This window comes from Aedes aegypti, chromosome 1 (genome assembly GCF_002204515.2).
Source record: "Aedes aegypti strain LVP_AGWG chromosome 1, AaegL5.0 Primary Assembly, whole genome shotgun sequence".
Lineage (NCBI taxonomy): Eukaryota > Metazoa > Arthropoda > Insecta > Diptera > Culicidae > Aedes > Aedes aegypti.
The window spans coordinates 149,881,459-149,897,636 of record NC_035107.1 but is presented as its reverse complement, the minus strand read 5'-3'; the positions used below and the strand labels follow the sequence as shown (position 1 = coordinate 149,897,636).

General features: G+C 37.3%; 1 protein-coding gene and 1 long non-coding RNA gene across 2 annotated transcripts in view; one reads left to right on the top strand and one right to left on the bottom strand.

Annotated features, from left to right (window-relative positions):
* Nucleotides 1-16,178, bottom strand: part of LOC5575091 (homeobox protein homothorax) — a 395,064-nt gene that overhangs the window by 196,870 nt on the left and 182,016 nt on the right. The window lies entirely within an intron of this gene.
* Nucleotides 11,270-12,609, top strand: LOC110678271. The gene is made up of 5 exons (XR_002501475.1): nucleotides 11,270-11,480; nucleotides 11,536-11,569; nucleotides 11,904-11,977; nucleotides 12,030-12,119; nucleotides 12,180-12,609. It is a non-coding gene; the product is annotated as an uncharacterized LOC110678271 (long non-coding RNA).

Sequence of the window (16,178 nt, the reverse complement as noted above, 5' to 3'; positions counted from 1 at the left end):
TTTTTTGCTTTTACAAAAATGTATATAACAAAGTACATCCAATTCAAATAGATTCATTCAATACATACTCGGTATCGCACCGAAAAGTATCGATTCCAATTTTACTTGGTGTCGAATCAAAACTATCTAATATTTACTCGTATTTTCTTAGATCGACAAAGTTAAAACTTTGTTTTGAAAACTTTTCCAGAATACCACACATCCCCATCCAATAAACCCACCACAACCGGAATGCAAACGAAAACTCATCAATGGCAAATTGATTCCAGCGGGCAGCGTCGGCGAAAACGAACTAGGAATGAATATAAAAATAAACAGGAAACTAATTTGACCAATTTCCAAACAACGGCGCCCAACATAATGTGGTTTATGGCTTTCTCATATCGTTTTATTTTATGTGTGTCAGCATATTTTCATTTGGGAAAATTTCGCTCATAAATATCTCAACGGATGGTTTGTGTGTGTTTTGATTTCTGTTTCGAAGCAATATACTCTGTTGGTCCTGCAGGCGCAACATTTGGGCAACAATTTTCATTTCGGATGAATGGCAATCAATTTCCCTAGAACGGAGCGCTGTTTTTTCATGCCCAATTGTTGTTAACTTTTTTGTTATGAAGAGAGAAATTACGAATAACAGCTGTATTATTTTTATTTCTTTACAACTAAGAGCATTTAGTGCATTGCTTATTTTAATTTTCTTACATGCTTGTATACTTAAGGTGAAGAAGAATTGAAGCCAAACCTCAAATTTTCAAGAGCACAAGTCTGGAGAACCGAACATCCGTTTGAGCTGAAAACTTAATCGATTGGTCACCACCAGCGAGTGACCAATCGATTAAGTTTTCAGCTTAAACGGATGTTTGGTTCTCCAGATCCGTGCCCTTGAAAATTTGAAGTTTGGCTTCGATTCATCTTCACCTTAATTGTAGTAAATTGTATTTCGTAAATTTGGCATGGGACTTACTGCCCATAAAAGCATAACTGTCCCATATGGAAAAAGTTACAGTTGTGTTCAGAATAATAGAAGTGAAAGCCGATTTTCATACAAAATGCTCAACTTTGGCATGCTGTAACTTTGTTTGCATATGAGCAATCGGCATGAATTTTTGGCAGTGAACTACAAATATACTCAAAATAATTATCACAAAATTTTCACACTACCGGCTAAAAAGTTAAGCAGCAGGTGAAATCGCTCAAAATAATAGTAGTTTTCATTTTGTAAATTTTTGTTCAGCAACAATTTTGTAAAAAAATGGTTTGTTTATACACTTATAGCTTGGGTGGAAATGGTTGAAACGATGAATAAAAAAATCAAAAACCCAAAATGCAGCAGATATTTAAATTATTAAAACTACTATTATTTTGAGCGATTTCACCAGGTGCTTAACTTTTTAGCCGGTAGTGTGATTTTTTTTGAATCTTGTGCCAATAAAATTGAGTATATTTTTAGTTCATTGCCAAAATTTCATGCCAATTTCTCATAAGGAATCAAAGTTACAGCATGCCAAAGTTGAGCATTTTATATGAAAAACGGCATTCACTACTATTATTTTGAACACACAGTATATTGAGGAAATAGCGCTCAACGTTTGACTTCTCATATAAATGCCCATAATTTTCTAGTACATTGCGGCATGCCATATTCATTTACCATTACCGCACAGATAACTCATTTTGCTTCAATCATCGATCAGCAAAAAATATAAACTTGAACACAATTCTAGCAGTTTTTTGGATTGAAAGTTCATATAGAGACTTTTATGCCTTTATTTTTCAATATGGGACTACACCAATTTCATATTTTCCCACAACATTTTCAAACAAAGTATGTTAATTTTTACGTGCGTTATTAAGTATGTATTGATACATGAATTTTGTTAGTACAGTAAGGAATCTCATGATCAATTTTTAAAAGGTGTCTCTTTCATGGGTGTGTTTCATGGGAGAATAGTTGGAGAAATTTTAAGAGTAAAGCATCCATGGAGTATGGGAAGGAGTAGTAAATTGAACATCTTAAAGATATCATATTGTTTCTAATTGAAATTTATAAATTTGTGAAGCTATATCGCACAACATAAAAAAATGAAATGTTTTCTAAATTGAATGAATTTAGACTAATATTGCTAAATTTTAACATATTATTATCGTTAGCAAAAAACGAAATTTTCATTTTTCCCGTACTTTTTGGGTAAAATGAACAGGTGTTGGTTGAAAAATCGATATCATACGAAATCGTGAACAAAACAAACATGTTTGATAGTTTACATTGCTTTTTCAAAAATGAATTCATTTAAAAAAATGAAAGTTATCAGATTTGACATCATACCATAAGGAAAAACCTCAAGCTTAAAATTACATCAGTTTTAATTTTCAAACATGGTTTTCTAAAATCTTAGTTTTCGTTGATGTTTTCACTTCCATTCACCTCCGTATCAACCCAAACACTCTGATATATGCTCTAAGTATTCCGTGCGTGATAGCATTCATTGAAATTTGTTTTTTTTTTCTCCGTAATATACGCGGTGCTCATTGTACCACCCTTGTTCATTTTTTTCACCATTTCCCTTAATGATTGAAGAGACCTAGATACGGAATCCGAAAAGAAATCCAAATTTAATGATTGTAGAAGTGCCCATAAAAATACTAAACTGAGCAACAGGCTCTGTTTTTATGTAACGCTAGAAAGAAGGCGATTCTTACAACTTATAACATATCTGAAAAATCGTCCAAATATTTCAAAAGTTCTAATTGTTAACTCAAACTTTGAAAATTATTGGGTTTTTTCTCAGGGCTAAAAGAAAACTTATATCTAATTATTTTAGAACGAATTTTTCAGACTGCTGTAATAAGAATATTGTCGATGATGCACCAAAGTACCAAAGAGGAAAACAATTAAATTCAGAATAGTAGAAACGAAGTCGCGATGAGTGCTCTGTAATAATCATCGTTGCTAACAGTGACCCTTATGTACGTTGTTTCCAAATGCAATATCTGCAATACAATAGTGGCAGGAACAACAGCCACTGGATAACGAGATCTTTCTGGAAGAACGCACTAACCAATGTTACGCATAGGTGCAGCGGAACGAAATTGGAAGGCACACCAAGTTCCAAGTGAGCAACATTCATAATAAGGTGCAACCAGAAGCATTACTTTGGATCATACAATAAAAATGAAAAATATATGTACTGAAAAAAAAAATAAAAAAAAAATAATAGCGTGGATATGCGAATGCAGCAAGTGCTGTGCGATCCTCGTTGAAAACGGGATGAGAATTAAGCGCGCAGCAATATTAAATATCGGCTAATCCACAACGGTGGTGGATGCATGGCCATCGACATAAAGACCTGCAGGTCTAGAGGTGGAGTTACGTGCACCTTAAACTTCCATTCGACAACCAACGATGATGACGACGCGAACAAGCCCTGTTTTCCACTCGTTTGGCGAAGCTACCGTTTCAGAATCGGTTAATGTCATCTCAGATAGCGCTCATGGATAACATTTCTGAGGAATGAAATATTTCTTCAAAGTAGTGCCTTTTCTTTATTATCACACATATCTTGCAAATGCAGCCTTCCAGGCTTTATATCGAACACGACGGGAGAGAAACATCTGCTGCTGTCTGCTTAGTGATCAAGGAAATTACCGTAATGGCATGGATATGCGCTTTTTGCATATTATTGATTCTAGAAAGCTGACATCAACCTGCTGACAATAAAATGTACACAAAGATCCATTTTCATGCAAAATTTTCTTCTAGTATTCAATGGACTGATAAAAAAATAAATAAAAATATGTAAACAATTTTCAAGTTTCATGCAAAATTTTCAAATATATTAAAAAAGGGGTAAGGGTAGAAAAAGTAGTAAAAAATGGAATGAAGTAAAATTGTTTACATGTATACCTTAATATTTTTCTACAAGTCCAAATTTACTAGTTTGTGGAATATTTATTTCTTTTGTTTCAAGGAATTTGTGGTTTTAAAGTATTATCAAGCAATGTTTGAATAAAAAAAAATCCCAACATAATCTGCGTTCTAGCTAGAACGACTTACGCAAATACGCATCTTCAACATAAAGTGCGTACCAGATGTAATGGCTTTGAAAATACGCTTGAAATTATAGTAAAGCAAGATAGCCGTAGCCCCTAAAGCGCAGCTATGCCGCAAGACCAAGCTGAGGGTCGTTGGTTCGAATCCCACCGGACGAGAATTTTTTCGTAAAGGAAATTTTTTCGACTTCCCAGGGCAAAGAGTATATTCGTACCTGTCACAAGATATACACATGCAAAAGAGGTCAATTGGCTAAGAAAGCTCTCAGTTAAGATCTGTGGTTTAATTAGTGATCATCCTAATATTTAGCTTGGAAAAGTTTATTGACACAAATCAGCTGGCGTAACGATGATAAATATTGCTAATGCTCAAACATGCACCAGCCTTCTTGTTTTTGTCAGCGAGTATGAGACTGGTCTTTTTAATATCTCTATGATTTATGCACTTGGCGGGGATACACAATTTTCCGTCGTTGATTTTGTATATGGGTATATAGTGCATGGAAAAGGCTGTCAATGAGTGCAAGTAAAAGACTTCTATAGTAAGCGACAGGCTCATGAAGAACAGAGATAGAGTATGGAAAAGAGTGAACAAGAGATAATCACCATTGAGCGCATCCCACCCGAAAGATGACGGCACAGCGACGAAATGAAGCACAGTAGTTGATGGTTCTTCACAGTTGCAGTTGTAAAATTTATTTATGATAGCTGCAAGTTAAAGAGAGTATGCAATTCAATTCAACACTGCTTGTAACTCTGTGAAGCCAAAGTGAGACGGGACAAATTTATCACAAATTTAACTTCCCATATAATTATAATAAAGTCATCACATCAACTCGGCGCTTGGCGAATGAGAGGGTGCTGAATTTTTGCTTTCAGCGAAAATACTCCTTCAAATCATTTAGCGCCTTACTTAGCTTGCTGATGTTTTTCGTCTTTCGAGTGCCATTTGTCAAACGCTACGTGTACGTGAAATTAATAAATTAATCTCAGCGAATTTCGCCAGTAAGAAACCAACATTCCACTAAACAGTTCGTTCAACATGACACGGGATTCATCTCATGAGGAGGCGTTTGTAAAAGACCAACATCTTTGTTAGAGTTTACACATTTCATGTGAAGCATATTTTTCTTGGATTGCTCCTTGATCAATTCATCCTTTAACGAAATGGTAATTATCTATAATTAATTGTATTTTATGCCAAGTATACATGAGCGTTGTTACCTACGTAACTTTGCGTTGTCATGAATATTCATATAATCCAAACTCGTTGAAATTGAATTTGAAGTGTGAAAATCAGAATGCAAACTGGTCAATACAGAGCAGACATAAACGAAGAGCACCTTTACTTAGCACTCAGACAGGACATTCAACAGAATTCAGTGCTGACTGTGCGTAGGTGTCTACTGGTTTTACAGTTGCGTTGCACATCATCGGGAATTGCATTGCGATCTTTCATGTCATTTAAGGCAAACAAATAAACAACACTAGTGTGGGGAGTGTATGTGCACTTGAATGCAGCAGTTTTCTGAAGTTGATTCGTATCAGAACAACACAAGTGCGAACGAAACAAAAAAGATGATGCCCACCACTTACGTTTGCCTTCACGATTGCTGTACAATTGAGTATGATTCAATGAAAGGGAAGAATATTTGCCACAAATGATTGCATTTTTACTAACTTATTTTCAACGGATTTAATTTAGATATCCCGATATGATATTTTCTCTACGGTCTTTTGGCCTCCTTATAATCTTTATTCTTTAGTTTCTAAAGTATACGATATAGGACGTACCTATACGAAATTCTTGCCACATCTACATTACGGTCTTGCTGTTTTAGTTAATTGAGTAATAAAATAAACAAAAAAAAATTGGTGCTTCCTCATCGTAATAGGCTGTATTTCATCACTTCAATCCATCATGAAACAGCCTACTTTCCTGCACTAAATTATGCAGTACCGTAATAGTCATTACGTAACTGAAATTAGTTGCGAAATGTTTATTACGCAACTCTCTTTTTAACGCAACTGTTTTAAATTCGGTAACGAGTCACCACACAATAATTTTCATAAATTGCAAAATAATGGTGAACGCATCTTGGTATGATTTCTAATAGCGTCGAGTGGTCTTCTAGGAAATTACACAAAATGTGGTACGCAACTCGATTTTCACAGCACTCGTCGTGCGACTCGTGCTGCAAAAATCATCATTCTGCAACTTGTTGCGTAAACTACTAATTTAGAATAAAATCAAACACATAGAACAACGTAAATTGATTGCATAATTATGATCTTAGATGATGATACCGTTATATGGTAATATTTTGATCGAGTTAACAACGAACGCATCAAAAAATTTGGAGCAAAATTTCGTATCATATAAACCAAGTTTGACATAATAGAAAAAAAAACTTATTAATAGAAATATGATTCGTTTTTGGAAAAAAAAAAAAGCATTGAAATTAGTGATCAATTTGATTCGCATATCACATTTTCATCACAATTCATTCACATCATTCACAATAAATCAATAGATGGTTTCTTAAACATTTCTACGGCTAACCCTGTATATGTTCTAAGACAAATTGACGTGAGCATTCCTGGAATTAATTCTTGAGAAGTTTCTGGAGCAACCATAGAGAAATATCAGAATCAAAAGCCATAGAGAAATAATAGAAGATTGTCGAAGAATCTTTGGATAAAGTAATGGATTAATCTAATGTCAGTCGCATAGTGTTATACGCAGCCCCAGTGTGATGGTGCTAGCGATCTCTGGACGTGCGATCACGCTTGACATGATCTATTAAAGCATTACTGAATCTTTTGACGATTTTCAGTGCAATTCCTATAGAACGCTCACAGCACACTCTCCAGGAGTTCTTGGCTGATTCAGAATTGTCGTAGAAATTTCTGGAAGTAGTTCTCAATCAATTCCTGAAAAATTATTTGATCAATTTTCTACTTAAATTTTGTAGCACAATTCATAAAAATATTTAGAGCAGGTTATGACGATTTTTCGAAAGAATTGTTTTGCAAAATTGTTGACGGAATTCCATCAAAATATTTGATGGAGTTTCTGCGCAATGAAACATTTTCCAAGCATCTACAGTTTTTCCTGAAAACTTTTGTGATCTTTGCCGGGTCACTTCGGTGCAAAGAAAAAAAAAACTGCACGAATTCCATCAAAATATTTGATGGAGTTTCTGCGCAATGAAACATTTTCCAAGCATCTACAGTTTTTCCTGAAAACACTCATTTCTGAGTTGACGACCAGAGATGTATGTGCTGTCACAATTGATGTTTCTGTTGGTGACCTCAACAGGAAATACGTCTATTGTTCGGTATATTTACCACATGATGAACCATCCCCAACGGATGACTTCAAACGAGTTGTCGTACACTGCGTAACAAAAGGCCTTCCGCTGATTGTGGGCAGTGATGCCAATGCTCATCACATCATCTGGAGCAGCTCAGATATCAATTTGAGAGGCTCCAGTCTGATGGAATACTTAAGTAGTACAGACCTTGGATTACTTAACATAGGTAATCGCCCAACCTTCATGGTTTCTAATAGAGAAGAAGTGTTAGACATAACGCTCTGCTCGAATAGAATCAGTCACGAGTTGACGAATTGGCATGTATCAGATGAGGAATCATTATCTGATCATCGCTACATCTTCTTTGAACATTCAAATGTAACTGCGCAGACTTTGTGTTTTAGGAATCCCCGGTCAACAAACTGGGAACTCTATATTGAATTGGTTGCGACCAAATTTCATGGATATTTTCCGTCCATTGAAAATCCAAGTGATCTGGATGATGCCGTTGATACTACAACATCCTACATTATGGAAGCTTTTGAAGAAGCATGTCCTCTGCGGTCTATGAAGATTACAAATTGGACCCCATAGTGAAATTCCGATCTGACTAGTCTCAGAATACAATGTACAAAGAGTTGGAATAGACGCCGTTCAGCTGGATCAGAGTCGTTCAAGTCGGCTCGCAAGGCTTACAAGAAGGCTCTTCGTTCTGCTGAACGATCCGGCTGGAAAAAACCTTTGTACAAATGTTTTCAGTTTGAGTGAAGTCAGTCGGCTGAACAAAATCCTTGCAAAATCCAAAGATTTCCAAGTGAACAAAATTCGCTTACCTAATGGTAACTTTACTTCTTCCGATGAAGAAGTTTTAGAATGTTTATTCAATACACACTTCCCCGGATGTGTGGACATAGCATCTACGGATGAACCAAATGTCTTTTCATGTAGTTACGAGTCTCTGGCCTCGGCTCGCAGTATCGTAACTACTGAATCGATTCAATGGGCACTTAATAGTTTTGCTCCTTTCAAATCTCCAGGAGCGGATGGGATTTATCCTGTTCTGCTCCAAAAGGGGTTTGAGTTTATCAAGCATGTTTTGAAAAAGCTACTTGTAAGCAGTTTTGCTACCGGGTATATTCCCAGATCCTGGCGCGATATTACTGTAAAGTTTATCCCGAAAGGAGGACGTGCGTCCTATGAAGAAGCGAAGAGTTTTAGACCACTCAGTCTGACCTCTTTTCTTCTGAAATGTCTGGAACGCATTATCGATCATCACATCCGTGATGTTTATTTGGCAAACATGCCTCTTCATGTGAATCAACATGCTTACCAATCTGGAAAGTCCACTGTGACTCTTTTACGCTTCGGCCAACTCAAGGTCGAAGCTTGTTATCGCATGTCGAACTCAAATTGAGGAACTGAATTCAGTCAACTCTGTAAACCTTGTATGGGTACCTGGCCATTCTTCCATCGCTGGAAATGAATTGGCTGATGAGCTAGCTCGCGATGGAGCATCGCATGACTTTATTGGCCCTGAGCCGGCTATTCCAATTTCGAAGTGCTGGGTGAAGCTTCAGATAAATTCTTGGGCGGCAACTCAGCACAAGCAATATTGGAATAGTTTGGAGTCATGTCGTCAAACAAAATTGTACATTACTGAGCCATCTCCAAGGGTGGCGAAGTATTTAACAAATCTGTCAAAGCAGAATTGCAGTCTCTTGGTCAGAGCGTTGACAGGCCACTGCCGACTCAACTATCACATGGCAAATATTCAGCGTGCTGACTCATTTGTGTGTGATAGTTGTGACTCCGATTATGGAACTTCGTATCACCTGATATGTAACTGTCCAGTTTTTACGCAAATGCTTGGTAAACACTTATTAAGTGAAACTGAATTCAGAAGCCTGAATCTTCAGGACATTCTGTTATTCTTAACCCGCTGTGGTAATGAGCTATAGGCTCTCTTTACACTCATGCGTTTTGCAGTGCCCTTTTTAAGGCGCTGTTCGAACCCATTGTGGTATGGAGCTATATGCTCTCATTTCGCTTATGCGATCTTCCCTCTTCAAGGGACCCCACTCCTATTTCCTCCCATCTTTCCCTTCCCTTTCCTCTCCCATCGGGTAGATGATGAAATAGGCTCAAATATGGCGATGGCACAAATCTCCCAACTGGTGGGGAACGTGCCTTTGGAGCCGGCCTTCTGATACCTGATACCTGATAGAACGCTCACAGCACACTCTCCAGGAGTTCTTGGCTGATTCAGAATTGTCGTAGAAATTTCTGGAAGTAGTTCTCAATCAATTCCTGAAAAATTATTTGATCAATTTTCTACTTAAATTTTGTAGCACAATTCATAAAAATATTTAGAGCAGGTTATGACGATTTTTCGAAAGAATTGTTTTGCAAAATTGTTGACGGAATTCCATCAAAATATTTGATGGAGTTTCTGCGCAATGAAACATTTTCCAAGCATCTACAGTTTTTCCTGAAAACTTTTGTGATCTTTGCCGGGTCACTTCGGTGCAAAGAAAAAAAAAACTGCACGAATTCACATATTTCTCTAAAAGTCTCTATTTTTAATGGAAGGTCTCTAGAGTATCTATTTTGACCAAAATGGTATCTAAAGTATCTTTTAGCTTATCCTTTGCATTGAATCCTGAATTGTACAGGTTCCACAGAAATCTTCAGACTATCAACAGACTCTTAACAAACTTCGTTTCAGATTCCCCGAGGAAAAGCTTCATAATGATTTTATTTAGAACACTTTCATAGTCTCCCACAGGGATCTCTCCAGAATTTTTTTATAGATTTATCTATCAATTTTCCCAGAAATTCTTCCAGTGATTTAGAAGATTTTTTTTTTCCAGAATCTGCTCCAGGAAATGCTTGAGAACTCCAAAGCTACTACTTTCAGGATTTTTTTTTAGGAATTACTTTGATTTTTTTCCAAAACTATCCTAGAATTTCCTCCGGATATATTGTTTTACTTTTTTGAATTCTCCAGTTGTAACTCTAGGAGATCTTCCAAAGATTTCTTCCGACGAAATTCACAAAGGTTTATTTATTTTTTTTTTTTTGAGAGACCCTGCAAGAATTTATCTTTGATTCCTTCCAGAAATCCAAATTTCCTTGAAGGGTTTTTGGATTTTTAGTTTTTGTTTTCCAGAATTTCATCCAAGTTTTACCTGAAATTTTACCGAACATTTCATACAAAGTTTCCATGAAATCTTCAATAGTTCTTCGTGAATCGATAATATTTGCATATCGATAATATTTGCAAATTATCTACGAAACGTGTTACGTTTACGTTAGTTGTGCATATCGATCAGCATTGAGGTCATTTTCGAATTTCGAATTAAATTCACACGAAGTGATCCGCAAGTCGCTTGTCAGAAACCCCCGCTAGAAGGCCAGCCACCACCAGCCACCACTAGCCAGCTAAGCAGCACGTTGCATTTGTACTTGTACTTTCACTGGTTGCACACATTGACACACGGGCGTGCAGAGATTGTCTGCGAACTTCGTCATCACACGGGAGAGCTAGAAAGGCAAGAGTATCGCAATGAGAATATATACCAAGGTGTGGAAGAAGAAGCAATGGCTATGTATTAGTAAGGAGAAAAAACGTAAACACATATAACTACGTCACTAATTTACACGACTTCTTATGGGAGCTCAGTCGCTTGTAGCTGTGAAACATTTTGCACCGTACACGGATGTCACACACACTAAATGTCTTTTCCACACTTCGGTATATATTCTCATTGAGAGTATCGCAGCCCGACCAGGGAGAAAGAAGAGAGGCCGAGTGAATACGATCGAAACACGAAATCACTGTAACGTACACCACCATCAAAGCGATGGGTAAAGACAGCGTGCGCTAGCGCAAACGTTCGTCTCATCAGTCCCTATTGGTCGCTCAGACGTGTTGGCCGCAAGATCCATTCGACAGAATACGTCGCACTCTGTGGACTTGACCTACAACTGGAATCCTGCTAGAGGACGCAATTAACGCAAATTGCGATAAGAGCGCAATCATAACTAGACGCTGAGTCGAAGTTCGTTCTAAATCGCGTTCCAAAAGTGATTTGGGATCGTAGAAGCAGCATCGTAAGTCTGAAACACCATCATGGCGGCCAATTGTTCTCATTCATTCTTCTTGCAGCGACCCTTATCTGTGAATAACGATCACAATCAAGGTTGGGAAAAAATCTGAAATTCATTCTACAGTAGTCAAACAAAGTCAATCACAGTCAGCGAAGCCAGTGAAACTCACGCCCATCGCTGCTGTAGGCAAAAAGCATTGAAAATTTCAAAACACCCGTTGCTAAGGGCAATTCTAAATTACTGTAGAAAAATGTTCTATTTCCCGCTGCATTTCCCGCATTTTGAGCCTTCAATGACACTACTGATTTAGAGAAATTCATGTACCCAATATAGGCTACTTGATGAGATTCACGATTTTAAACTACTGTAGTGAGAGAGCCACGTGATTTTCGCGAAATTCAAGCCTACTACTATTACCATTCCCAGCACTGATCACAATAGCCAAAGGAAAATTCGGTGGTTAAGCGCATGGTGATCCAGTCTAACAACGTCACAAATTGGTGAGTGCTTGGGATCATTGCCAGAAAAATTAAACCTAAATATCGATTGTAGGCGCAGAATTCTACAAGACTTTCACGTGCATAACCTCTAGAGCCGTGGAACCGCATAACCGAACCAGAACGGATTTAATACATTTGCTGGGTGAGTCAATTGGCATTAAACACGATCAAACATGGCGCTAATTATGAGCATTCCTATCAGGCAACCGATCTCCCTTGCGGAACAATGACACAGAGCTGGAACTAGTGGTCGCGAGGTGAAAACACGCACACAAGCAAGAAACCCCAAACTGGGGTTTTGTTGCAGTTTCGGTTTGTCACGCGACACGACGAAGTGCAACTAAGCGACGCGACACAGTGCAGCAAATAGGTGCAAGCCAGAGTCTATGAATGGAGAGTTTGGCGAAGAGACTTCTTTGAATGGTTGTTCTTCTTCGTCTTCGAAAATAGCCCCTATCTGTTTTGCTGGTCTGCTCGATAGGTAGACGGTTTGACAGTTCGATAGGTAGATTTTGTTTCACTCTTCGCGCAACTCTCCATTCATAAACTCTGGTGCAAGCAAGGAGACTGGTGAGGCACCGAGTGGCGATAGGGAACATTATTTGATCGGTGGCTTAGACCGATTCGAGAACAGGGACTAGCGTTGGGCGATTTTGAATCGATGTTCCAAAAATCGATGTTTTCATTCCGATTAATCGATTTTTTGAATCGATGTTTGGAGCACCTAAAATCAGGTGAATCGATTCTCTCCATTCGATTTTTTGATTAGATTCATTTTGTTGAAATCGATAAATATTTCTTAATGAGTTGGTAGAAAAAGAAAACATAGTTTGAACTTACCTGGAAGCAGTAAATCTGTTCGATTGATTTTCAAAACTGATTCGATTGAAAAAAGTGGAAATCGAATGCAAATGTATTTGGTCTAATTTCAAGCTTATAAATTTCAATTTGCATCCGATTCGAATCGATTCAAAAACATCGATGTAAAAGATTCGATTAAATCGGTGAATCGATTCGGCAGTTCAAATGTGAATCGATTCAGTAACATCGATGTTCTGGACAAATTTGCCCAACGCTAACAGGGACACTTCGAGCGGTTAGAGAGGCGAGAAGGCTCGACAGAAGAGTGAACCCCAGGTTGGGCAAGGAACAGATTAGACCAGTTGCATTCGCGAAAGCACGATGGGTCGCGATAGGAATCTATTCGGGACTGTCATAGAGTGAACCCCGGATTCCGAGTGCATGATACAATCGACGGTCGGACAACGCTTTAGGATCGACTAGCAGCTACAAGTCGTTGGCTTCCATGGTGCTGCGGAGGATTGCAGGGGGTAAAACAGCGACGCTATGCGAATGAGGGTCAGTGAGTACAACCCGAATCTTAGACTTAAGTTGATTATTATGTCAGAATACTAAGTGAGATTAGACAGGGCTAGCAGCTAGGGAAATGCCCAAAGGGCGGAATGCAATTTATGTAATTGAATAAACAAGTGACGTATGTAAATGTTGATTTGATGCGCATTGTTTGATTGAGCTACCGGAACTGTCCGAGGCTAGCAGCTCTCCCTCGACAGTCACTCGTAACAAATGTTTTAAAACTTCCCCAAGAAAAAGAGTCCATGAGTTATTTTAGGGATCATTGTTTATTAAGAATGACTTTAAAATTGACCTAAGTTTTATCAGAGACTACTCTAGGATTTTTTTTAGAAATACTTCACGGATTTATTTTTAATTGGCATTTCCTTTGAGACATTCCTGGAAGATTTGCCGGCAAAAAAAAAAAAAAATCAGTGGCTTACTTGAAAAAATCTCAAAAAAATACTGGAGAAATTTAATATTATTTAAGAATATTTGCCAACGTTTGTCCTACCCACGGTTTCGAACGTGGACGCGCCTCTGGTCGTCTCTATAACATTTACGTCATCTCATGGATGGGATTCAGACCCAGGTCCTCAGCGTGAGAGGCGTGTGTTCTAACCACTGCAACAGATTCGCCCTCTACTTAAGATAGTTGTGTGCATCAAAATGGTATATATACCGAATATGATCGAAAATTTCGAAGTTATATCGCGTTATGCACTGAACTATAACATCGTTCGTGGGGGAATAGGATTCATGGACGAAATTTAATATTATTTAATAATACAATTTCATGTCATTTTTTACGATTAACCCCTCTACCACCAAACAAATATTCAAATCGCGATAACTTTTTTGTTTCTCGGTATTTTTGCACCATTTTTTTCACAAAATCTCAAAAATATCTTCTAGTTTAAGAAGCCGTGTCGATATTAATCATTGGTGATCTGGTTTTGAAGATATTCCGATGTTCCTTGAGGGACCGACATTTTCCATATAAAATGTCTTTGGCGGCCATTTTGTTTTTGGTAAATTTATCCAAAAAATTAAATGTGTACTATATTAAATCAGATAATAAGGAGCTATTCTGAAAAAATCATGCAAATCGGTTCAGTATTCTTGGAGAAATCGGAAAACTGAGGTTTTTATAGTTTTCAAGATCTTTATTTGTCCAGGGTGGTCCTGAAACATAAATGCTCATTACTCAAAGACGGCTGCTCCAAATTGCTTCATTTTTTCACAACATACCTACATTAATGTATCATTCCGAAGAGTGAATATCCGAATACGATACAAATTCTGCAGCCTGAGACATTTACGTGGGTTATGGCTACGCGTCGGTCCCCAAGGAATTTTGGAATATTTCCGGATTCCGATGACCAATTATCAATATCGACACATATTCGAAAACTAGAAGAGTTTTTTTTTGAGAACTTGTGCAAAATGGTGCAAATATATCGAAAAACAAAAAAGTTATCGCGATTTGAATATTTTTTTAGCGGTAAAAAATGAAGCTGCCGGTAGAGGGGTTAATATTACGAATCTGCATTTAGATTACGCATCAACTTAGATTACACTGCGGAACATATTCTGTCTCAAACACCAACATACCGCTATTTATTTAATTTGAGATTGCTGAATCCAATGATGTTATTAAAAACACAATAGCATGTCTAGTTTGTGATATATTAAATGTTGAAAATGTATCATTTCACGATTTCAGTCGAACCAGTGGTGATTACAATTACAATAACAATTTTCAAAAATTGCAAACAATGTTGAACACATCGCGATATCTTCTCTAATACTTTCTAGTGGCTTATACGGAAATGAAAAAAATGTCACAGAACTCGAATTTTACAGCACCCGTCATAGCGTACAACTCTATAATCATCTTTTTGCAATTTCTCATCGTGATATGCTGTTTTTCATCATGCCAATCTGACATGCAACGGCCTATTTTCCTGCACTGAAGTATGCAGTGCGGGAATAGTAGTTTACGGAACAAGTTGCAGAATGACGATTTTTACAGCACGAGTCGTAAATTTATCCTACGAGGCTTGCCGAGTAGGATAATTACGACAAGTGCTGTAAAAATCGAGTTCTGCAACGAGTTACGTACAACATTTTTTGTATTTTCGTAGAAGTCCACTTGAGGGTATCAGAAATTATATCGGAATGCATTCACCATTATTTTACAATTTCTGAAAAATTGTTGTGTTATGATTCATTACGCAACTCAAAACAGTTGCGTAATGAGAATGCGTTGCGTAATGAATTATTACAGCACTGGTTTCAGTTGCGTAATGACTATTCCCGCACTGCATACTTCAGTGCAGGAAAGTAAGTCGTTTCATGACATATTGGCGTGATGAAAAACAATCTAGTACGATGAGAAATTGCAAAAAAGTCATTACGCAACTGAAACCAGTGTTGTAATGATTCATTACGCAACGCTCTCTCATTACGCAACTATTTTGAGTTTTTTACACAACAATTTTTCATAAATTGTAAAATGATGGTGAATGCATTCCGATATAATTTCTGATACCCTCAAGTGGTCTTCTGATCAACGTATCAAGATAAAGATTTTGAGATTGCAAGCCAATTTTTGTAAAGTTTTTTTTTCATTTATTATTGACATGCGGTGTGGTTCATTACGAGTAACATATAGAAATCAGTCACACGATCAAAAACCGTATTTTTATATAGCCATCAATTTATTCAATATAAAGTTATATCGCGTTATGCACTGAACTATAACATCTTTCATGGGTGGCTTAGGATTCATGGACGAATTTTTCAAATGCTTTGGTGATAAAAACCAGATAAACATTCATTC